Below are 24,362 nucleotides of genomic sequence, written 5' to 3'. Positions count from 1 at the left end.
CTGAAATAAATACCTTCCCTTACACAGCCAACGCACATCATACATTTAAAAACTTGCTTGGCTCAAGTACTTTAACCTACAGTGCTTTGAGTAGAAATGTATGAACTACACTCAAAATTAATGAATTAGAAAGATTTTTTAAAAAAAAATCTAACAGCAAATTCAATAATTATGTTTGTCAATTTTGCTTTTTTCTTCTATAACCAACGAAGACTTCTAACTTCTGTAGACAAACATTTAAAAAACAAAACCCAAAAGCAATCCATAAATATCAGAAATGGCCTGCACAAGCATTTACAACACTATGAAATGATCATATTGAAATGTTATATAGGAATGACTAGCTGAATAGCTCAATTAACAGGAAGTCAGAAGAGAGGGGAAATATGCTTCTTCACACCCATTCCTATTAAGAGATGGACCACAGTATTCTCTGCTAACTGAAGCTCCCAAACAGCCCAACACAGATCATGTTGCAGAAGCTGATATGAGGTATCACCAAAACATGAATAACTGAAGCGAAAACCTTGTCTGAAGGGACTGCAGCCAGTTCACCTGCATAGGCTGATGAAAAGCACCCCTGACTGTGGCAGTCATCTGAAAAGCCAGGAGAGAAACACTGTAGAAAAAGAATTTCCTCACAACTCTGGTCTTTCCAAGTATGTACTGCACACACCTACAAGGAGAGTTGGGTGTACTCAGGGCACAGGGCCACATATGTAGGACAACAGTGAAGTTCAGCAAGTCTGGCCAGCGCCCCACATGGAGTATGCTAGAATATAATCTCTAAGTATTTTAATGTTAAATACTCAGAAAACAGCTTTATCTGAAATTTGAAATCCATAAACACAGGGGTGGGCAACCTTTTTTATTCTACAGGCCAGATCCTTCTCAAGATCTGCCTTGCAAGCAGGTTCCCCCTTCATTTCTGCAGCTGTTTCACTGCAAACCCCTTTTGCACTGGGGTTGGGTGTGTGAGGAAACTCCCTGCAGGGAGATCACATGCAAACTTGGACCAAGCAGGACACTCATCTCTTCATATGGGCTGGGGGGGGGCAGAAACCCTGCTTAGCACTTTGGCTCCTACTTAGCAGGTGTTTCAAAAGCTCCAGCCAGCCAGCTGGTTGTTGATCGCTTTGGAAGCTGCCTAAGTGAGCTTTGGCGAAGCCCTGCTCTCAACTTATAAAACACTCAACCACGTTAGCATATACTTGATCCAAGTCGATAACTGTCCACCTCATGTATTTGATGAAATATGCTCTGAGCTAAAAAGAACCCAGGCCACTTTAAATAGAAATGTGTCAGACTTTGAGGTGCCACAAGTTTCCTTTGCTTTTGCTACAGCAGACTAACACAGCTGCTCTTCTAGAGTTAATTACAGCAGTATCTTTAAAACATCAGTTCTGTAGGCTACTCACAATGGAGTTAATAAAAACTTAAATCACCTACCATAGATTACCTTGTGCAACCAGAAGACCTGCTCATTTAGATTTTTCTAGCATCAGTACATACTTTTGTGGCAGAATTTCTAGGCCACCATTAGACAAAATATTAAACTCATTCACTGGGTGTTTACACCACAAGCGGTACAGCTTAGCTGAGACTTCTTTCCACAACTATTTAGCACCGACTAATTATAAACTGCTGCTAAGTTCAAGACTCGATTTCTTCTCTGGAATATCACTATATCAGCACTTTCATGCTTTGCAAGAAATAATAAGAATTCTTTGGGACATTTACATTTCGATTTGCACATCTTCAAAGAATTCCGACTTATTTTCCCATGCAATTATCCCCAAAAAGGGGTTTTGAATTTGGCAGGACTAGGGTCACTGGCCCTTGATCTTTTATGGTTTGAAGCAATTTAAAGATTGATGCTGCACTGACAGCTTAATTATAGTGTATCTGCCCTGCAGCTGATAGAGAAAAAGTTTGAAAATCCAACTCTATTCATACATGCAAGATATTACAATGAGAGATCAAACTGTTAGCATAAAACCCTAATTCAGTCATAGAAGATTTACCATTTCCAAAATTGAACGGCTTCACAATGATTTTCAGTAAAATAATGAACTGATAAATGACTTGACAAATTTAGCAGTTTGAAAGTGGTAATTAACTTCTCTCAAGTGACTATCCTGAGGAAGAACACATATACAAGCACAAATTCAGTGCCTGCTGGAGGGCAGGGGAGATGTTAAAACTTCAGCATAATAGAAATGGGGAAGGGCATCTTCTTCTTCTATAGTGCCTCACATCCATCTTTGGATATACCTCTATTCAATTTCTCTCCAGCATTCTCTGTTGTTTGCTTGCTGCATCCACTTAAGTCCTGCTATTTTAGTCCAGTGTGAACAATAGGTGAGGTTGACATTTGAGTAAGAGAGGTAGTGGGAAAAGCCACAAAGTTAGTTAAAATGGGCATAAACAATTTTTAAAGACCTAGGTGGTAAGTTTCATAGAAAGGAGATTCCGACTAAACATCAGTTTTAGATTGTCCACCCATCAGATAGCTGGTCATCCCCTTGGTCATGCACAAGGCATGTGACAAGAGATGACTCAGGTCAATGGACTAAAGCAGTGCTAGTGTGCAAAAATCAGCAGTTGCAGACCTCATAACACTCTTGAGATGCCTTTGGAAGGTACAGTGTACAAAACAATTCCTGCCACTCCCTAGAGGAGGAAGAGGCATGTGGTGGTCGTAGGTGACTCCCTACTGAGGGGGACAAAGGCAGCAGTGTGGAGGTAACACATTGTTTCAAGAGGTGTGCTGTCTTCAAGGTGCGAACATTCAGTATGTGACAGACAAGTTGCCAAGTCTTATAAAGCCCACTGATCACAACCCCTTCCTTTTGATTCATGTGGGTACAAACAATACTGCCACACACAGCCTCTTACATACAGCAAGGACCTTGGGGTACAGTGTGTTTTTTCTTCACTCCTTCCTGTTGAAGGTTGTGGCCCAGGAAGAGAGGGGGAAATACTGGAAGTAAACCACTGGCTGTGCAGGTGATATCATCAGGAGCTTACAGATGAGCTGGGATTTAAGAAGGGCATGTTTAAGAATTGGAAGAAAGGGAAAATCACGAAGGAGGGGTATACAAGAGTAGTCAACAGTTGTGGGGTGAATGTCAGGTGAACTAAAGCTCAGAATGAGCTCAGGCTTGCAAAAGAAACATAATTTTAAAAGATTTATTCAGCTATGCTAAAAGCACGAGGAAGACCAGGCAAGTAGCTGGCCCTCTGCGTGAAGACAGAAATGCTATCGGGTGACAGAGAGAAGGCGGAACTGTTCAAAACCTAATTTTTCTGGGTCTCCACATCCCTAGCTTAAAACTGAAATATTCAATATCTCATAAAAGTGTAGGAAAATACAAACCCATGAATTTCACCCAGCTGAAAAGATTGTGAAGAGACTTGCTGAATCCAAACAGCTGGGCTCATCTGACAGGTGATCCAATCCTTGCTTTCAACTCTGAAAGCATGGAGGAGAATGGTTGGCTGGCTAATAGCCAGCCTGATTTGCACTTTCAAAGCTAATCTCTGTCAGAAGATGTGTATTTTGCTTGTGCTTGGCTCCCTATTAATTCTTACTCCTTCCTGATAGAAAAAAAAGTTTTCTCACTCCATATTTATGAAGATTGACAATACCAGATTGCTTTAGGGAAAACTAGAAATTATGGTAGTGTAACCCTTGCCAAATTCACATAAAGCTAGTGATGCCCTAGGGGTTGGGTAAAATGCAACATAGGCATGCAGAAGGAAACATAACCCCAACCCAGCCAGCCTTTCCCTTCTGTAATCAGCCACTCTTTGAATATACTTCCCCATCTTGGAACCCTACTTTTTATTTTAAAAAATGCTGGGAATAAGCAATTTCAAGGAGTGAAATGGTGGGAGGGAGGATTCAGATCCCACCCTCCTGCCTGTCCCTTGTTGCACTCAAAAGCTGATCCCTGATTGATATAAATTCAACAACAAATCAACTCTTATTATAGGTCTGCTACTGTAAAATCTGGTTTGGTTCTTAAATTAGCATCTTCTTCTTTTTTTTTTTTTACTTGATCTCTCAAATTACATCATCATCATACAAGTCATGAGAGTAGCACGGAAGGAATTACTCCACAGAAAGTAGACAGGAACCAATAGATAGCATGCATGGATTTTTCATAACGGACTCTCCGTTGTCTAAGTCTTCACCAAAATAGTTACCCCTGAGGTTTATGTGAAAGCCAAATTCACCCTTACCTTTTGTTCATTTCTTCTGTCCCATTGCTTGTTGGAAATATGTGCCTGCATCCCTGAATTGAAGATGAAGAATGCAGTCTTGGAAATAATACAGCTCAATAAATACCGCATTACCACTTGGAATCCACTCAAAAAAAGATTTCCACATACAAACCTAATAGCTATGAAAAATTTCAGCTATGTTCAGAAGGAGATCAGAGAGCTACTCTTACATAACTCCCTATGTGAACACACAGTGCACACTGTTAACTAAACTAATAAATAATCAATTATCTAAAATAAGCTTAATTGCACAGCTTGCATAGATCAGTTTATTAAGCAAAAGCTTCCACAATAACCATCCTGAACTCAAGCTGTATTAGATGTATGTCAAACTACCTTGAAATATGCTATTGTCTGCAAAAACAGCTGTATACAGCTTTTCAGAGATGAAAACTAGCAGGTACAAGGTGATACTATCAAACCATGAAAAATTTGCAATCCACATCAAAAGCAACATACTCCTAACATTATCTGTCCTATTTTTATTGATTTCCTGGGTTTACATATCAATATGTAACAGTGCATAGAATGAGGCCACAAATAAAATGTCAGTTTACAAACAAAGCAGAATATAATGTAATCTCAGAGGAGGTTTGAGGCTGGAGATTTCAGAAAGGCCACTTTTAAAAGCACTAAACTGTTGGTAAAGCCTAACAATAATAACATTACTGTAAATATTATATTTTGCTTCATGAGATATTTTTATTACCTCCTTCCATTTGATTCAGTTTAGATATAAGTAGTCATGGGAGTATTTCTATTCTTGTACTGTTTTCTTTGCAAGCCTGGAATGAATTCTTCATTAATGTAAAAAGTCATGAAGGTGAAACGTCAGGGCTCAAAATGCAGATTCAGCCCTATTTCTTCAAGTGCTTACTTACATAAAGCATGCTTAGCTCAGCATTCTTCATCACTTACAAAATTAAAGCTTCTAAAGGAGTTACATTTTTTCCTGTATAATTTGCTTCTTCCTGGGAGTTATTTAGCTGTGCTGCCCTAAACTGTCAACTCACACTATAACTTGAAATAAGATCATCATAGCCTGGTAATAAAAAGTATTTGGAAAAAGTTCCTACAAATATTGAAAGATCCCCAACCAAATGTATAATATATGTATTCTATCAAAGTTTAATCATCATAGGAAACATGTGCCAATGGGATCTCAAGAAGTTTGAAAAGTTGTAACAGGTTTTGCAACAACAAAATGCTTCCAGCTAATTGAGAGTCTATTCAACTACCATTTATCACCATGGCCCTTATCTGCCGTGTTTACATATAGTTCTTAAGTAGGCATTAGGCATGCCTGGTTGACCATCATTCAGGTTGTTTGGACAGCTTATCGCAGTTAACACTCATTTTAAGTTAAGGACAATTAATTTCTGTACTACAACTGGCATAATTTAAATGGTGGCCACTTGAGAGGGGGGGGAAACCTATTCCTCAATGTTACCCAGGAACATAGCTATAGGGCCCAGGGGGCGTGGCCCAGGCCCTCTCTCCCAGCTATAAAGGGACTCCTGCTGCGGGGAAGCCTTGGAACATTGGCTGGGTGAGGACTGCAGGGCCTGCTCCCTTCCAGGGCCTTTTCCAACTGGCCCAGGGGGCGTGGCCCAGGCCCTTATTTGGAACAAACTTTTGGGGAAGTGTGGGAAGTGTTCTGCCATTGCTTCCCTGTTCCAGGTGGTTAATGTGCTTTAAAATGTCCTCAAGCAGTCGGTGGCAATTTAAAATTTTATTCCTTTTTTTCCTTTGTTGGGGGTGGGTGGAATGGTATAGTTGGTTGGGGATTAATTTTAGTATAATTGTTCAGGAGGTCCCGCCCAGTGCGCGAGGCTTGGGGCCTCCGGAGGGCTCCCCGTGCTTCGGGCGACAGCCTGCCGCCCCAAGCCTCGCGCGCTTGGCGGGACATCCTGCCGGGCACGCAAGGCTTGCAGACACTCGCCCAAAGCACGGGGAGCCCTCCAGAGGGCTCCCCGTGCTTTGGGCGACAGGCTGCCGCCCCAAGCCTTGTGAGCCCGCGGGAACTCCCACCGGGCTCGCAAGGCTTGCGGATAGCTTCCTGAAGCCTGGAGAGCGAGAGGGGTCGGTGCGCACCGATGCCTCTCGCTCTCCAGGCTTCAGCGAAAGCCTGCATTCGCCCCATAGGACGCACACACATTTCCCCCTCATTTTTGGAGGGGAAAAAGTGTGTCCTATGGGGCGAAAAATACGGTAAATAGGGGGGTGGAGTTGCACTTACCTTAAATATATAAAAGTGAGAAATCAAGCTTTTCCTGATTCTAACATATTTTAATGGGAAACAAAGCTTTGGGGGAGGGGGGAATCCCACAATGTAAAAATGTTGAAGAGCACCAAAAGCAGCATGAGAAGCTGTCCTCAAGGACAACACAAACCTTTTTCTGGTTATACAAGAGGGAAATAATTGTCCTAGACCAAAAGGAATATTTGCACCACACTTACTTATTACAGAGCAGACACGGTCATGAGTATAAATATCTGTGTGGTATAAGCAAGTTAATAGATAAACTGGGGGTGATTCAAAAGTTCTTAGGGAGGAGAAAATGAAAGTGAATGACTGTATCCAGTGAGGATTATTCCATCAATGCAACTATTTCTATTATAAAAATGGGAGCTAATAAAAACCGCCAGGAATATTAAGGATGGTTTAGAAATAGGCAACAGCAAAGGAATGCTAACAGGATAACTAGGGAAAGCGCTCCAAGAAAAATAACAGCTGTCAAGAAACAGGAGCAATAATTCCCTGTGGTCGGCTGGAAAGCAGCAAAAAGCTACAGCAAAATACCCACTTTTGAAAACTAGGAGTTCCAGCAGACAGGAGTAGAATCAAAGGGCGCTTCTGCAGTGAAGTCAAGATGAGACATATAAATAAGATTATCCTGCAACACAACAGAAATCTCCTATGTTACATTTAAAATGCCCAACACTCTTCCAAAGTTTAATTCCCATTTCAAAACATAAGCTGCCCAAATACTGCAGAACTTGCTAGCTATAATTACTGCAATAAGCAGCCCTTCATTCTAGAGATGCATACACACACAGTTAAACAGGAAATTGCAGCATTGATTTTGGTTAAAACAGCATCCTCTATGACAAAGTAAAGGAGAATCAAAACACAAAGGGAACAGAATTACAATAAGTAAGGAAAGAATTCCAGTTACCTAGCACTTGCAGGGCTGCATTCCATAAGAGTCAGCTTGGCTAGAAGATATCTGGTGGCCTGCCATTAAGCTTTTAAAGCAAATCCACACTATAGCCACCCTGAAGAATTCACAGTGCTCTACTGTGCAGATATGGAACAGCCAAGGGATCACTGAGGAACAGCTAAAAAGGCTGAAAACCAGACTATATCCAGTGTAGACATGCAAGAAAGAAACATTAAGCATAAAGCTTACATAAATAAATGGAAGGCAAAGGGGACAATTATCAGTTCTGAAGGTTATGTCACCCCTCCAGGAGTGACTGCAGATACCATGTGCCCAGGAGTGCCAGTGTGTTACATCTCACAACTAGCAGCAGTCCTTTCTTAATAACTAGAACTTACTGTTATCTATGCACCAATAACCACTTGGATTACTGTTATGTGCATAGTGTGGTTATACCCTTAAAGATAGTTCTGAAGCACAGAATGCTGTACAGTGTTGGCTAACATTAATTTTTGGACCCATCAAACACACAGAGTTTACTGCCATAAATGGAACTCTTGGTTTTAATGCAAGCCCTTTTTGAAAAATAGAGGGCAGCCTTCCCACCAAAACTCAAGCTTAGAGCTAGAAAGTTCTGGCTGACACTTTTCTCAGGTGCAGAACCCACACATGGGACTTTACAGAGACCATGAAAAGAAGCATTGGGCCTTTTCAAGTAGCAGTGCTGCATTTATGGAATTGCTCTTCATGTAAAGACAAGCCAGTCCATGTTCCTGCTTATCCTTTTTTCTTCTTTTTTTTGTATTGGTCTTTTAAATCCCAAGTTTTATTCTCCAGGTCAGCCAGGTCAACATCTTGGGTTCCCAGATGTTTTGGACTACAACTCTTATCATCCATGACCACTGGTCCAGCTAGGGATGATGGGAATTATAGTACAAGAACATCTGGGAAAGGTTGAGAAAGCCTGCTCTAGGTTTTAAGTGCTACTGCTTTGGTTCCATGCACCGGGCATTTTTTGCTGCTCATGTTTTTAAATATGTTTTATTTTAGTTAGTTTACATATTCATGCGTTTTAGAAATATTATATGCTGCCTAGAGTGCCTAAATGGAATAAAGTTTGCAAACATTAAATAAATAAACCACTAGTCAAAAACTGAGAAAGCAAATGGTATTTCCCAGGAATTTTTAAAGGGCACATATTTGGCTAAAGGCCCTAACATTGATATGTTGTCAAGGGCAACCTAAGAGTAAGCTTTCAACTTCAACAAAGAATAATTATTGTGCCATCTCATCAACTGGTTTTGGAAGAAGCCTACTGTACAAACAAGTGGAACATTGCCTAGACAAGTTCTGTAGTTGTATGAAAAAAAGAAGGCATTAGCGAAAGCATTGATCACAGCTTCACAGTCAAGGGCACAACAGAAGTCAGTTATCCAACTGAATGTCCATGTTCAGACATTACTCTAAACTACACTATATCATGACAGGAACAAAGATATGCCCTCCCCAGCAAGGCCATGAGGAGGTTGGAAGCGTCTACTTTCAGACTTCCATAGGAACCACAACCCACGGGAAGATATTGGCCTGCTAGCGGGTCCAGTCTGGCCCACGAAGACATTTTTCCCAAACCGCACACTGATGTCACTGGTGATGTCAGCTATGGAGCAGGACCTTATCCTTTAAGCAAGTGGCAGATGTGCAAGCAGAGGAAAGGTTAAAAGAAACTGTACAATACAGGCTTCTTTGCCGCTCTGCACCTCTGCCTGCTTCAAGGAGAAGCACTTTAAGGCAGCCCCATTCTCCCATCTGAGCCTGGGAACTGCCTTAAAGCAAACACTGTTCCAAGCAGTCTCTCCACCCCACCCTATCTGAGACTGCCTCAAATAACACTGCAAAGTATTTTTGTGTGATTGCCGTACCCCACTTTTTGCTCCTATTTCCTCTTCCTTTTTTAAATCCCGTTTTTCAGAGCAGTCTATGTTTAAATACAGTTACCCAGCTGACTTTTGGTCATGGGATAAACCTATTGGTACCTTCCCCCTGCACCACCTCCTACACTGTACTGGGGGGTTGGGACACACACCCTGCCAAATAATTGAGAAAAGCCGCTGGGGATTGAAGGCAGGGAGAAAAAGACTTATACCCAGTGCTTTTTTTCTTTTAAAAAATGTTTAGGGGCACTCTCATTTTGACTCAAGTAAATCACCATTTTATAGTTCAAATCAGGTAAAATCAATACAGTAAATGGACAAAAGTACAAAGATTCACAAAATGTTTAGGGGTATGCATACCCCTGCATCTCCCCCCAGAAAAAAGCATTGCTTGTACCTTATGTTTCTCTCTTCCCCACCCCAACCCCAATCAGCAGGATTCCTTCACTGGATCAAAAGTTTTCTGTGGACAGAAGGAACCTGTCTGTCCAGATAAGGCAAAGTCTAGATCCAAGTAGTGGTGTGTATTCTTGATGTATATGGATTACTTCAGTATCCATTACTCTCTTTTGTTTGGCTCTCCTGTTTGTATCTACTGAAACTCAGTAGTTTCTGTTTTCCAGTTTCCAGTTTTTCTTCAGGAAGTATTTTTTTAACTCAACTAACCCTTTATTACCAGTTACTTCCATTACCTTTTTTTTAGAAGGCTTTTTGTACCTCACTGAAGTAACACATCTGCATGCTTTGCAGTTTCCACCCCAACACTCCACTGAAGTGTTGTGCTCTGCTACTTCATTTCCCTGCTGCTTACTGACTACCTATATTCTCCACATGTCTACCATACTTCGTGCAATAAGTTATATGTAGAGTTGAAAAAATTAACTTCTAACCATGCAGGCTGTAGTCCTAACCACAGTTACACTGAAATATGTTCCATTAGAACAGAAGTGAGGAACTGGATTCCCCCACAAGCCAACTTTGAGCAGTGGTCAGTACTAGCCACCTATCAATCACTTGTTATCATGACATCAGGTGACAGACAGCTGTCCAAGTTTAAAGGGGGTCACTGTAACTGCTGATCAGTGGTTACAGCTACCTCCTTTGTCAATGTGCTGGGAAAATGCCTTCAAAGGGGCTTGCTGGAAATACTGATCACCAGCCATGCCCCTCACCAACTTGCTCTGCACACTCAACTGGAATGTGCCCTTGGCTTTTGCTTGTCAGAACAGAATGGTAGTAATAAACGTGTGAGGGGTCCAGAAACCTCTGACTCTTGGATGGCTGGAGCAGGGCCTACTGTGCGAAGGTAAAAGTAACATCCATTGCTCTGCCTACTTTGGCATCTGGCCTCATCTACTTCACCTCAAGCTCCAACCACCACTGGCATGGAGGCCTCTTAAGATTGCCCACAATCTGGTCCTCACTTTTGCTACGAGTGTCTGAAATCAGTACAACTACATGGAGATTTCTGGGTGTCAGGTTGGCAACCACAGTTTAAAAACCTCTGCCTTATTCCATAGTTAATACCATTTCCATTTCAATTTCCACTGTATGTTTTTCTCTTTCTTGCATACTTGAACTAGTGAACTGTTGTAAGGACAAACTACAGTGTAGTTAAGATCACAGAATTGTAGAATTGTAGCATTGGAAAGGGACCCTACAGGTCATCTGGTTCAACCCCCTGGCGAATAGACATTCCATTGTGGCGACTGCAATCTAGATTCAAGGTGCCATTTGGCACCTAGCTTACATACCTGAGTTTCTAACACTGACTACTACAGGGAAAGTGATGGTGCTAAACAGTGGCCGCATAACAAACATTCCAAAATCAGATTCTTAAAAGCCTGGCATATTTGGATTCTGTGGAACTCAAACACTTGAGTTTCTCCTGAATGCTTGCAGCAGTCTAAAACAAGTTCATTAATCCATGTAGCTGTGCACACAAGTGCCTGTCCATCACATATTCTAATTAGTTTTTGTTCAGCTTGACAGTTGCAGCAATCTCCTCCCTTAGAGGAACTGCTGAGGTATCACCTATCCAAGGTTTGGAAGAGAGCTGGAAGGGAAAGATGAATACTGTACACAGGTTACAATAGATTTCTCAGTTTTTGCTGCAAAAATATGGGACTATTCACTTTCCCCCTAATTTCACTCCACTCTTAGTACAACTTGAAGAAGTGAAGTACACGTGCAAAAACAAGAAATAGCTCTGATATTGTGCATTTGAAGTACTTCACATACATTCTGATCACCATCCTGCATTGTTGGTTAGTATTATCTCAAGATTACAGATGTCTGTGATGTGGAGGAGAGATCTCCACTCCACATACTTGTGTAAAGTCACTGAGGCAATGGCAAGGCAATATTAGAACTAAGGAATGTCCTGGCTCATAGCTCAGTTTAGGAGAGTCTATTACAGTCCAGCACCAATAACAGGCTGAATTTGAGGTGACTGGAGCGAGAGGGGAGAATACAAAGCAGCAGCAGAAACATGTATAATTCTGATTAGAAAGAAGGGCATCCTGCAAAGTGGGTACTGTCCCTTCCCCCAGACTGCTGTGCTGTCCTCTCCCACACAGACTATGTATTTGTTTTCTGCCTTTATACTACACCAAGACTACACCACTTGTGCTTTCTTTGCATTTGATTTTTGTTTTTGTTATACGCAGCTCCAGGGGCTACGAAATAAATATATAGGACTGATATAGTGAGACAGGGACTTCTCAACCCAGGAGTGGGGAACCTTTTTGGTTCCACAGGCCAGATCCTTATCAGGACTGCTTTCATGGGCCTCATTGGACATAATGGCACCATTATGATGTTAAATGATTGACAGGTGGGAGGTGTGCCCACTCCTCAAAATCCCTTGTGCAGGGTTTCCAAACAATGGACAGGGAGATGGCTATTGGGTGCTTGAAAACCTGAAGCAGCTTCAAAACCCTTCTACTGTTTGCAAAGGGCTTTCAGGCAGCTCTGGTGCTCCCATTTGGACTTCCCCCATGAACTCACTTGTGTAAGTGGCCATCCACAATCTATATTCTCTCAAACCCTTTCACATCTGCAAACTGAGGACAGGAATACTATCTTCTTCCCACAGAAACTGGACTATTTATTGCCAGGGGGTATAGTTCCCAACAGTTGGAATGTTCATAGACATTTCTTCTCAAATGGGCTTAGCTAGTCAACACCAGAGGCTTCATAACCACAAAATATAGATAATGCATTGAGAATGGCCCATAACTCAGTAGTAGTTAACATGCTTTGCATTCAGGAGGTCCCAGGTTTAACCCCTGAAATATCCAAAAAGAGCTGGGAAAGACTACTGCCTGAAAAACTGTCAGTCAGTATCTACTATACAGAGCTAGATGAAGCATTGATCTGATTCAATAAAGGCAGCTTCCTATGTCTATGAAGTACTATGAACAATGCAAATATGCCATAAAATGCTAAATAATACTGCCCTATTTAAGACAGGATGGTTATTTTAGATAATGCTGGCCTAATAAAGTATTTAAGTAATGTATATATAGCATGTTTGAGTTGCCATATATAACAGATATGCACTGCAACGGAGACAATTCTTATATTACCGCCGTGTTCAGAGTAGCACTCGTTGCTGAGGGCCAGTGACCTGACAAATTCAAAGAAGACAGGTTTAAACTAGGTGAATTAACAAATCTGAACTGCCAGTATAAACTAAGCACCACTTGATTGCAAAAGATAGCAGAGTCACAAGTCTGAGCCCAGGATTAACTTTATGGATCCATTTTTAATACTTTTATTCCACCTTCCTTTTTCCAATAAATACTTAATTCAACATCAGTGTACAGTATTTGCTCGAGTCTAATGCCCCATCAAATCTAATGTGCACCTCAATTTTCAGAACCTAGAAACCAAAAAACTATTTATTGGTGAATGTAAATGTACCATCAAATCTAATGTGCACCTTAATTTTCACGTGATTTGGCCAAAAAAGGTATGCATTAGATTTGAGTAACTACAGTAATTAAAAGTTACAATTCAGAAGTCAGCACAACTCATAAACCAATAAGCTTCATAACAGAGGTTATCAAAATACTGCCCTACCATCTGCTCAAACAATTCAATGAGAATTCTATGAAACATGTTCCCCAGATGTACATTCTCCCTACAGAGAAACAACACTTATGAGTCAGATAATAGCGCTAGAAAATCCCAGACCCCTAAACATTTGATTCTGCTGCCAGATACTGAAATATCTTTCCTGTCCTAACTAATGAAGTTCTCAAAGCAACTTCCACATATAGCACTTGTTCCACATCAACTTGAAGTAAAAGATACCTTTAGAATCACAGTTCCACAAGTTATATGCAACATTTGTCTGCTTTGTATTACGCTATTGTCGTCTATGACTACCACTTTTTAAAATGTTTCTAGACCTGAAATATTTTGCAAATGCCAACAACTAAAAAATAACTTAGGAATAGAAAGGTTACAAACAAAAAAATATGGTATACTTCTAAACACATTACACAGTATTAGAGATACAATGGGGTTTTTCCACAGGAATCAATACCAAACTCTCAAATAACTATACAGTGGTTTTAACAGAACACTATTCAGTCGAGAACTGCACTTTTCATACAAGAATACATTTAAAAATAAATCTATATTATAGCATGTTCACAATTGCTGAAATACATAGTGATCACTGGCTAGCAATTTAACAGAGCAAACATATCTTTAGTTTCCTTGAATACCCTATTGCAACAAATGAATTCCTCTTTCAATGGAATTCTGACTTCAAAGCTCATTATGAAATCCAGTGAATTAATGATTCCCAGTGGATATGTGGCTTGCTAGAGAAATGCTCAGAGAATTACATCTACATAATGAAGGGGTTGATATAAACTACATAATGAAACCCCTTTTAAGGGATTGATATAAACTGCTTAGTCTCATCAACAGACAAAAACATAGCTCAACATGCCTTAAAAAATTATACTATTTACCTCCATTCATTTTATACAGAGGTAATCACAAAGCTAAAATCATTTCCTATTAAGATTCAGCTAGGAACATTCTCTATTAAGACTGATAGCCAAGTACTGCAGTGCTTCACTGACTTTTAGAAAGCAGTGTCTTCTAACAGATGTTTTTCATCTGGTCATCATCTCCTTTGCTTTCTCTCTCATGCTGCTGGTTGATTCCTTGCTCACTAGCATTCTGTGGCCCAGGGCTGCCGCATTCATGCATCCTAAGAGCCTACCCCCATGGCTACTTCAGCCTTTATGACTTTGTTTCTATGCATACATTTTTACTATATCTCAATATCTTGTCATACTGTGCATATGTTCTTTCCCAAATTTTCTACTCAGCTCTTTCAATGCAACTCTTCCCATTACTCCCAATTACTCCTAGATGCTTCATTGTAATTTACTTCCAGGAAGTAGCAGCAGGGGACATGGGTGGCGCTGTGGGTTAAACCACAGAGCCTAAAGACTTGCCAATCAGAAGGTCGGCGGTTCAAATCCCCGTGACAGGGTGAGCTCCCGTTGCTCAGTCCCAGCTCCTGCCAACCTAGCAGTTCGAAAGCACATCAAAGTGCAAGTAGATAAATAGGTACCGCTCCGGCGGGAAGGTAAATGGCGTTTCCGTGCGCTGCTCTGGTTCACCAGAAGCGGCTGAGTCATGCTGGCCACATGACCCGGAAGCTGTACGCCGGCTCCCTTGGCCAATAAAGCGAGATGAGCGCCGCAACCCCAGATTCGGCCACGACTGGACCAAATAATGGTCAGGGGTCCCTTTACCTTTACCTTAGAGAAGCAGACATTTCTGAAGCAATTCTAATTGCCTTCTGCCAATACAAAATCTTTACATTCAATCCTTTCTAATATTGCTTCATATCAAATATTGCTCCATAATGCCCACTAGGTCATTTACACACCTTATCACTCATTGTTTATGAGCAGTATTAGTAATGGGTGACTTGCCTGTGTGAGCAAGGCACTACATCAGAGCAATCAATATGGGGCCCTCCAGATGTTATGGAATGAAATTCTCATCAGCTCCACTCAGAATGACCCATAGGCAGAGATGATGGGAGTTGTAGTCTACAACATCTAGAAGTCATCAAGCTGACTATCCCTGCACTACATATTACACACCACATGTAAAATTTTCACTGAACTTTAAATGTCACCGTATGTCAACTCAAAGCAGTATTTTCAGTAGAGGGAGTTTCCAAATTCATCTAAAAGTCATTAAGCGATGGAAAGTCAATATGCTTTGGACTAGGACCATGGAAAACCAAGTTCAGATCTCTACTCTGCCACAAAGCTCACTAAGAGACCCTGGGTCAGTCACAGACTCTAAACCTAACATACCTCCACACAGAGTTGTTGTAAGAATAGAATGAATGGTGGGAAGAATCATACAGATTGTCCTTAATTATTTGAAGGAAGGATAAGATAAAAATAATGATGACATGATGACCAACCAAGTATTGTACACGGATATCCAACAACCAGTTATGAATCAAAATCTGTACACCTGCATTTGTCATAACATTCCCCAGAATATTATTCCCCCATGATGACAGGTGGTGGAGGGGGTGTCTTTTCTTCTCACTCAATGTCCTGTCAAAATATGGTCTATTCAATCAATTATCAATTATCCATAAATGATATGCAATGAATCTCCTTTTCAAAACACTTCTCTCTCTATATATGCAAAGCCAGCATATTGTGTTAAGATCTATGTCTCTCCATAGGATAATTACGATAGACTAAACCTTTGACACAGTACACGCAGTTGACATTAACAGTCCAGAGTTGGACTAGTTTTACATAAATAGAAGAGGGAAAGAAGAAAACAAGCAGCTTAGAAAAAGGAGGAGCACACACATTTTGACTATTACCAAGAATTATTTGTGAAAAACATTCCTCAAAAATATTGGCTAATGTGAACTGTTTCTGCTTTGTGCTATTTAAATTCCTTTTAAAACCATTATCATATTCCTTTGAAATTTAAACAGAAATAAAAGATTTGGCAGACAAATTACACTCAGGTCAGCTATGCCTTCATCCCTATAAAAGTGATTTCTCTTGGTGCAAGTTACATAAGTAGATGAGCACCACCATTTGCCTGTATCCTACAGATGTTACTCAACAGTTGCTTTTCCTCTCCAGAACTCCAGTGGTACAGAGAATAAACTCAGCTGCTATAGAAACACTTTTGTAGAAGCTTCCGGTTTACACTCACATTCATGTAAAAAGTGGCTATTGAAGACTTATGGTGAACAAGGTTCTCCAAAGTATGGGGATAGCCAGTGTCTGTGCACTGTCTACATGCTAATTAATTAAAAGGTTCTAATAACATGGAAAGTGACACTTTGCAACTACCAAGTGAAGAGGGAGCATAAATGTAAGAGGTACTGCTGTGCATTTTATGGGAAATAGAACTTGAGTACTCCATGAGCAAAGGAACAAAGTACATGGTACCTAACCCCCTTCACTTTACAATAAGCTCTGCCCCAAAATTCCATCCTTCAAGCAAACCTTAAAGGTACAGTCTTAACAGAAAGATTGAGATGCTGTGTTTTTTAAGTTATGAAATTTAAACTATTAATCACTGCTTTAAGGCTGCAACTATGCATATTTACCTAGAAGACAGTACCACTGAACTCAGCAAGACTTACTTTTAAGTAAGCATGCCTAAGATTGTGCCTTTAATTGCTGTTTTTATCATATACTGTCTTATTGTGTTATAATGCAAGAACACTATTATTTTAGCATTTTAAACCACTTTGGGAAGTGTTTGACTCAAAGGCTATATAGGATTTCACCAAATAAATAAAATGTGGTCTCACTAAAGAAAGAGCATGTGTGTAACACATTTCCTTCCTCATTCACAGCAGGTACATTTTTGGATGTCAGTCCCTAATGAGCAATATGCACACCTCAAGCAGAATGCCTTTCATTCCCACCCCCTTTTCATATTTAACAGATGAGGCAACCAATTATCTAAAGATAGCACAAGGTCAGCTCTAGCTGATGAAGTGCAGAACATGCTTCATATATAAATGTAGAAAATCCAAGCTTCTGAATCCTACACAACTATAAATTCAAAACCAAGCACTAGATAGCTACAAAATAACATTAACTGATTCCAAATAGCTTTACCATTAGCTCCCCAAAATTAATTACTGACAAAGCAAAGCAGTCATATTGTCCAAATGCAGAAAAGTTGCAAGAGTAAAAGGATACGTTTTGCACACAAGGATTAAACTCAGATCAGATGCTGAACACAATCTCAGAATGACTTTTCTACCCTATCCAAGTTAACTGCCAGACCCACTATACAGGAATGGAGAAACAGGTTCTGTTTATAGAAACTTCTTTCCACCTACCTTCTCAACAATAATACACACAGATAAAAGAATTGTATGCAGTACAAGGAAGCTTAAATAAATAACCTGGCAAAATAACAGGCAAAATTTGTTTGAGCATCTGATTGGTGTGGCTTCCAAGACTAAGTAAATGGTACACATTCTGGCACTCCACCATGTTACATACAGTCTTTGATCGAACAGACCCCTAGGTGTAAGCAAAATGTACTTCCACCTGCAAAGGGGATCTCCAATTTCTACTGGGAAATAAGGAACATGAAACGCTTCTTTAGTTAAAGGAATGACTAACAACTTTGTGTATACTTTGAAAAGAACCTAACAGAGAGGCACATGGTATGTGCACTTTTGTTTGCTTTTTTCAATTGAGTACTGTATTGGATATATTAATGCAATGAAAATCACAACCAAAAACAGTCTTGATGGGAACTTCTGAAGAGAAAACCTAATACTAGCAGAACAATTTTCTGCAACCTCTTTCACTTGAAAATATTTGTTGACACTTAATACAATGTAACAGCAAGAAAGTAAAAATAAATTGTAAAAGTTGAGTGAGATCTTCAGGTAACTGAAAACAGGAAGTGTTGGGCAACTTTTAAGTACAATGCTCAAAACACTTTACCCACCAACATAGTTAGTCATGCAAGTTTACCAACAATTATCTTCACCTTCTTTTCCTACATTTGTTGATTTGTATCTATTTAGGTTCGCTTGTTGTCAGCACTTCCGGTAAATGAAGTGTTTCAAAATCACCACAACAGGATACAGATAGCCAACTCAAACCACAAAGTATGATTGTATACAACTGTTACAATACCGTGAGCAGCTAATAATTGAGAGCAGTCTTTTGAGGTCATCTCCATTTTGTAACCGGGGACTATGCCACTAAAAACCTTATTACCATTCAAAGCTTAAAAGTCCAAACATTTTAATACATAAGATTTTATTATGTATACCACAAAGAGAGTCAGATGCTTTATCAAAAGCACATTTTATTTCAGTACTCACGTGTGACACACTTTTATGCATGCTTAAAAACTGAGATACGCTTCCCCCCCCCCCCGCAAACTGAAATTCTTCCATGTTTTTCCTGCTGAAAAGGCTGAAGTTAGCAGGTGCGCTGGAATAGGTGGAACAAAGGGGTCAGTGTTCCAAAACCCTGAGAACTACTCATGGCTTGAACATTTGTGTCAATTAAGAGTTTCTTGCATGAAAGGATTTTAATTCAGCAAGTTCAAAAGCCTATGTCATAACATAACCAGCTCGCAAAATTGAATCTAGAGAGTAATTGCTGCCTTCTTAATTCTACCAGCTTAATATAGTAAGAGAGATCTTAACTTTACTAGCAAGAACCAACCTACAGTAAACACAGCATGGCTGCCAAAAAACAGTTTCCTCAGGGCACATTCTCCCCTTTCCCTTTGTGATGTAATGTCATCACATACGTATTTCCCAATTCCTTCCACCTAATAATGTGGAGCAGAGACAGCAATATGAAAAACATGACATAATCATTTTGAGAACTTTACCAAAGGCTTCTCCACATTTGAACATTATTTAGCTCTTAATGCACTTTTCTCTCATTCACATTAGACCAGAGTAGTCCACATTCATACAAAACTGAATTTGTTTTCCTGTCCATACCAGCAGGCATTCCCTTTTATGTTTGCCCCTGCCTTCTAATTTGTTGGCTCTATTATGCTGATTACCTACAGGGCTTGTGCACAGACAACTGCATGGACCTTATTTAAAACATCCCCACCAAGGAAGTATGCAAAATCACAGTCAAGCAACTGTAAATTCTCAGCACACACATATTTGCAGTTTCCTGATTTTGTGCAAATTTGAGGGATCAAAATATATGCTAGCTACTGTGTACAGTACTGCACTGGAAGCAGTTATGAGAAGGGACAGGGGGGAAATGAAAGCATTGGACAAGTACTGGGCACAGAAAGGGCAGCAGCAGAAAGTGATGACCGATCCACCCACACTGAAGCAAATAATCTGTGAATCCATGTGGAATATTCTAGAGCCCAATTTCCCCCATCTTATTATACTATCCCATTACTGGGTAAACTCAAATATACAGGGGGAAAACATTAAGATTCGTGTTGTTTGAGGGTAAAATAATATGGACCACACATGTTAAATGGGAATACAAACAACTGCAAATATACAACTCTGTGTGTGCAAACCACAATTCTAATTACTTTGGAGATGTTAAATCAAGGATTGAGGTTGAATCCTGACAAGACAGAAGTACTGTTCTTGGGGGACAGGGGGCAGGCTGGTGTGGAGGACTCCCTGGTCCTGAATGGAGTAATTGTGCCCCTGAAGGACCAGGTACGCAGCCAGGGAGTCATTTTGGACTCACAGCTGTCCATGGAGGCACAGGTTAATTCTGTGTCCAGGGCAGCTGTCTACCAGCTCCATCTGGTACGCAGGCTGAGACCCTACCTGCCCGCAGACTGTCTTGCCAGAGTGGTGTATGCTCTAGTTATCTCCCGCTTGGACTACTGCCATGCACTCTATGTGGGGCTACCTTTGAAGGTGACTCGGAAACTGCAATTAATCCAGAATGCAGCAGCTAGACTGGTGACTGGGAGTGGCCACAGAGACTATATAACACCGGTCCTGAGAGATCTGCATTGGCTCCCATTACGTTTCCGAGCACAATTCAAAGTGTTGGTTCTGATCTTTAAAGTCCTAAACAGCCTCGGTCCTGTATACCTGAAGGAGCGTCTCCACCCCCATCGTCCAGCCCAGACACCAAGGTCCAATGCCGAGGGCCGTCTGGCAGTTCCCTCGATGTGGGAAGTGAGGTTACAGGGAACCAGGCAGAGGGCTTTCTCGGTAGTGGCGCCTGCCCTGTGAAATGCCCTCCCAGCAGATGTCAAGGCAATAAGCAACTATTTTACTTTTAAAAGACAACTGAAGGCAGCCCTGTTTAGGGAAGTTTTTAATGTTTGATGCTGTATTGTGTTTTTGATATTTGGTTGGAGGCCGCCCAGTGGCTGGGGAAGCCCAGCCAGATGGGTGGGGTATAAATAATAAATTATTATTATTACTATCCTTTTAAAAACCAGGATAACTAGAGGATAAAACTCTAGAGTATCAAGTCTGTGGTAAACATCTCAGTGATTGGGATGATGTGCCAACCAATAATGTCAATCTACTAACACTGTTAGTCCTTTACTTTTATCCTATACATTCTTTATTCATTAAAGAAGTACTGAATGGAAAATAATTTCATTTTACTTCAAGTTTTAGCCTACAAGGCCACAAATGTAGTGATCTGCCAAGAACAAGAAAACCAGGGCGGCAGCAGTCCCCAATAACCTTTCAGAAACTGTAATTTCTTGCCTGTATTTTCAACTTTATTTTTAAATAAAAATTGCCTACAAAGAAAGGAAATAGCAATGGTTTTTAAACTCATCAGGATTTGAATCCCAACATATGCTCTTGAAATTTACTTCAAATACCTGAAATTTATGACAGAAAGAATGTGTGGAAATTGTGCCACTGGAGAAAGTGAGACTTACTTCCAGGTAGCCCTACAAAGAATGAAGTAATATATTTGAACAAAATAGGCATCACTGCATTCATTTTGGTAAGTCGTTTATCATTTACTTTCTAAATGGTAAATAAACCAGAAGTGTGCATGCACACGAAAGTTGATACCAATAACTAACTTTGTTGGTCTCTACGGTGGTACTAGAAGGATTTTTATTTATTTATTTTACTTTGCTTCAAACTGAGTCATGAGAAGATGTAAACTTATCAAAATGATTATGTGAGAGAATATGTATTTCTATAAAGGTGACCTACAGCCCAATCCATATATATTTTGATTTCATGACCATTTCAAGGCTTTTCTGAATCAGCTTAAAACTTTGTACTTTATAGTTCCACCAGGTTCTACCAACTAGAAAAAAGGTATTCCTACAGTCAAAGAGCTATTTCAGGTTTTAAAGCAGAACATTCCAACACACCCTGAGTTCTTGAAAGGGACAGAAAGCTGACTCACATTTTTAACAGTCCAATTCTATGTACAATAAGCCCACAACTTACATGGGGGTAACATTGTGGGGATTGCACCTACAGCCCAAATCGTGTATAGTCAAACACACTGGGTTCAATGGCAGGTGGGATTGCCAAAGTATTTTTCCTGGACTCCTACCCCCTTTCCTTTCTTTCGTTTCTTTTGGACAAAGCTGAATGCACACAAGTTAAATGAGCGCAAGTTGAAGGCTTACTTTATGTCTACTCTAAAGTAAAAGTACAATTGTCAGCATGCTATATTACATCATAACTTTTTTGCCAAAACATAAACAAACATATGTTCATCAACCATTGCTTATCTATCTCCTCCTTTCATTTGCTCCATTGAAACACACTATGGACACAAATCATTTCCCTTCAGATGTAGCACTCAAATGCAGACGATTTCCACAATGTAGCTGAAGTCCTCCCTGCTATACATACACATAAGCAGTTATATGGGCCATTAGGGGAGAACAGTAGACCTTTGAACACCTGCCACATCCCATTCAGCATTCTCCCTCTATTTGGTGGATGGAGAAGCAAAATGGTGGGTTGGATGGAAAGATGGTAGGTGTGCGCTGGCCCTACTATTCTCACTGTCACGCTGCCTGTCTGAACACAGAGGAGAAAACAGATGTTGTCAGTCTAACAGGATTCCTCTGCATGTGAGAATGCATTGTATCCACAGTGAACTAGATCATGTCTGAAATTTCCAAGATATATTCAGGGTTAAAATGTGAATTCTAAATTGTTAAAATACACACATACACATTAGGGGGAAATACACCTATGGGGAAATAAAAAGATACACATATTTTGCCTTCATCATTAATACTTTATATGCCACATCCTGCTCACAATCCTGGCCTGACATCTTGTTAGTCATGCTGCAGTGGCACAAAGGTTAGGAGCCCCTTATCCCCATTAATTTCAGGACTGACAATTTAGCCATATTTAAACACTGAGACTGTTCAGTTTGTACCAACCAGTGATAAAAGGCAAAATATAAATCTGGTTGAAAGGTTTCTCTATAAAACCAGTATGAAATGAACAGACTCAGATATCTGAACTTAGGTAACCCATCTGAACTTAAGTAAACCAATAACTTAGTTGGCTGCCTTAAAGATGCACTGAAATAGTCTTACAGTGCAATCCTATGCATATCAATTTATGAAACTTAATCCAGGTAAGTGTACATAGACTGTAGCATTAGAGGCACCTACTGAGACAGTGCAGGATTGAAAAGAAATAACTGAAATAACTCTGTAGTTATGCAAGAGAAAGTTTAATATTGAAATAGCAACTGAAATCACAGTAAGGGCAAAGTATCATCCTTTATTCAGCTGGTAAAATCCAAAACAAAATGACCAAAATCTTTCCAGTGTTGCCAACCAAGTGCATTCCCTTCAGTCTGAAATTTTCTTTTAAACTAATATAAAAGGCCAACTGGGGCCTTACTGATATAAGCTACCTTTTAAAGCATGTTGCTACAGTGTTTTCAGTCTGCAGATACTTAACGGTTGCAGTGCTAATGCAGTCCCGGTGTTCTGGATTTAGCTTTCTGCACCATTTATGTTGGCCCTATCTCTACACTAAAGCTAATTTTTTTTATTGTGTCACTTCTTTCCTTAAAAAAAAAATATGGCAGCAAGACAATAAAATAAAGTTCTCTTTATTTGGCACAGAACACAGTTACCCTAGCCTAATGGACCACTAGATGATGCTGAAATCCAGCCAGTTTTCTTGCTGCTGACCAACAGTTTTCCTTTCCTATCATTCCAATATGCAGGTCAGAGGCCCATTAATAAAAATGCAGCTTTTCCTGGGCCTTACTACACACAACCAGAACCCCAGGGAACTGTGTAAATATAGTCACAGTTAAAAGGTCAAGCAAGGACATAAGAACATACCACTAAAGCAAGATCATAAAAACCAGTAACAACATTCATTAAAAAAGAAAACAAAAACAATTAAGATATGGTTTGACTCACATCCAAACCATAAACACTAGATGTATGTATGTATGTGTATATATGTGTGTGTATGTATATGTGTATATGTATGCGTGTGTGTGTGTGTGTGTGTGTGTACTCCCATTGTTCTAGGTGCATTTTGTGACAGGGAATTTCATTAGCACAAGCAGAATGGAAGGAAAATAGGACCTTTTTCTGCCTTCCCACTTCCAGCTACTCTCTGAAGACTGGAGAAGAGACCCTCTTAGGAATATTGGGGGGGGGGGGAGGAAAAGATTAGACCATGTGAACTGTGAACATAATATTTTAGCTGCAGTTCATTCATTTTCAGCTCTGTATTCTTGCTATTAAAAAAGTGTGCTTAGACATTTCATTGTTGCGCCCATAATCTAGGTTTAAGGTGCCATTTAGCTCCTAGCTTTCATATCAGAGTTTCTGACACTGCCTAGTGCAACTTGTTAATGGTAAGTGTTTAAGGGTGAGTCGTCTCAAAATCAATTAATTGGATTTGTGCACAATTTAAAACTTTAGCCTAAAAAGGACCCAAGAATTGCCCAACAACCATGGAAATGGA

General features: G+C 40.1%; 1 protein-coding gene and 1 long non-coding RNA gene across 10 annotated transcripts in view; one reads left to right on the top strand and one right to left on the bottom strand.

Annotated features, from left to right (window-relative positions):
* Positions 1 to 24,362, bottom strand: part of RAPGEF2 (Rap guanine nucleotide exchange factor 2) — a 153,699-nt gene that overhangs the window by 125,590 nt on the left and 3,747 nt on the right. The gene's annotated exons all lie outside the window — the stretch shown is intronic.
* Positions 12,028 to 16,055, top strand: LOC310686218. The gene is made up of 2 exons (XR_014515769.1): positions 12,028 to 14,813; positions 15,186 to 16,055. It is a non-coding gene; the product is annotated as an uncharacterized lncRNA (long non-coding RNA).

The sequence above is a fragment of the Podarcis liolepis genome, assembly GCF_965112155.1.
Source record: "Podarcis liolepis genome assembly, chromosome: 9".
NCBI lineage: Eukaryota > Metazoa > Chordata > Lepidosauria > Squamata > Lacertidae > Podarcis > Podarcis liolepis.
The sequence above is the reverse complement of the archived record's forward strand: the minus strand, read 5'-3'. Positions and strand labels throughout refer to the sequence as shown.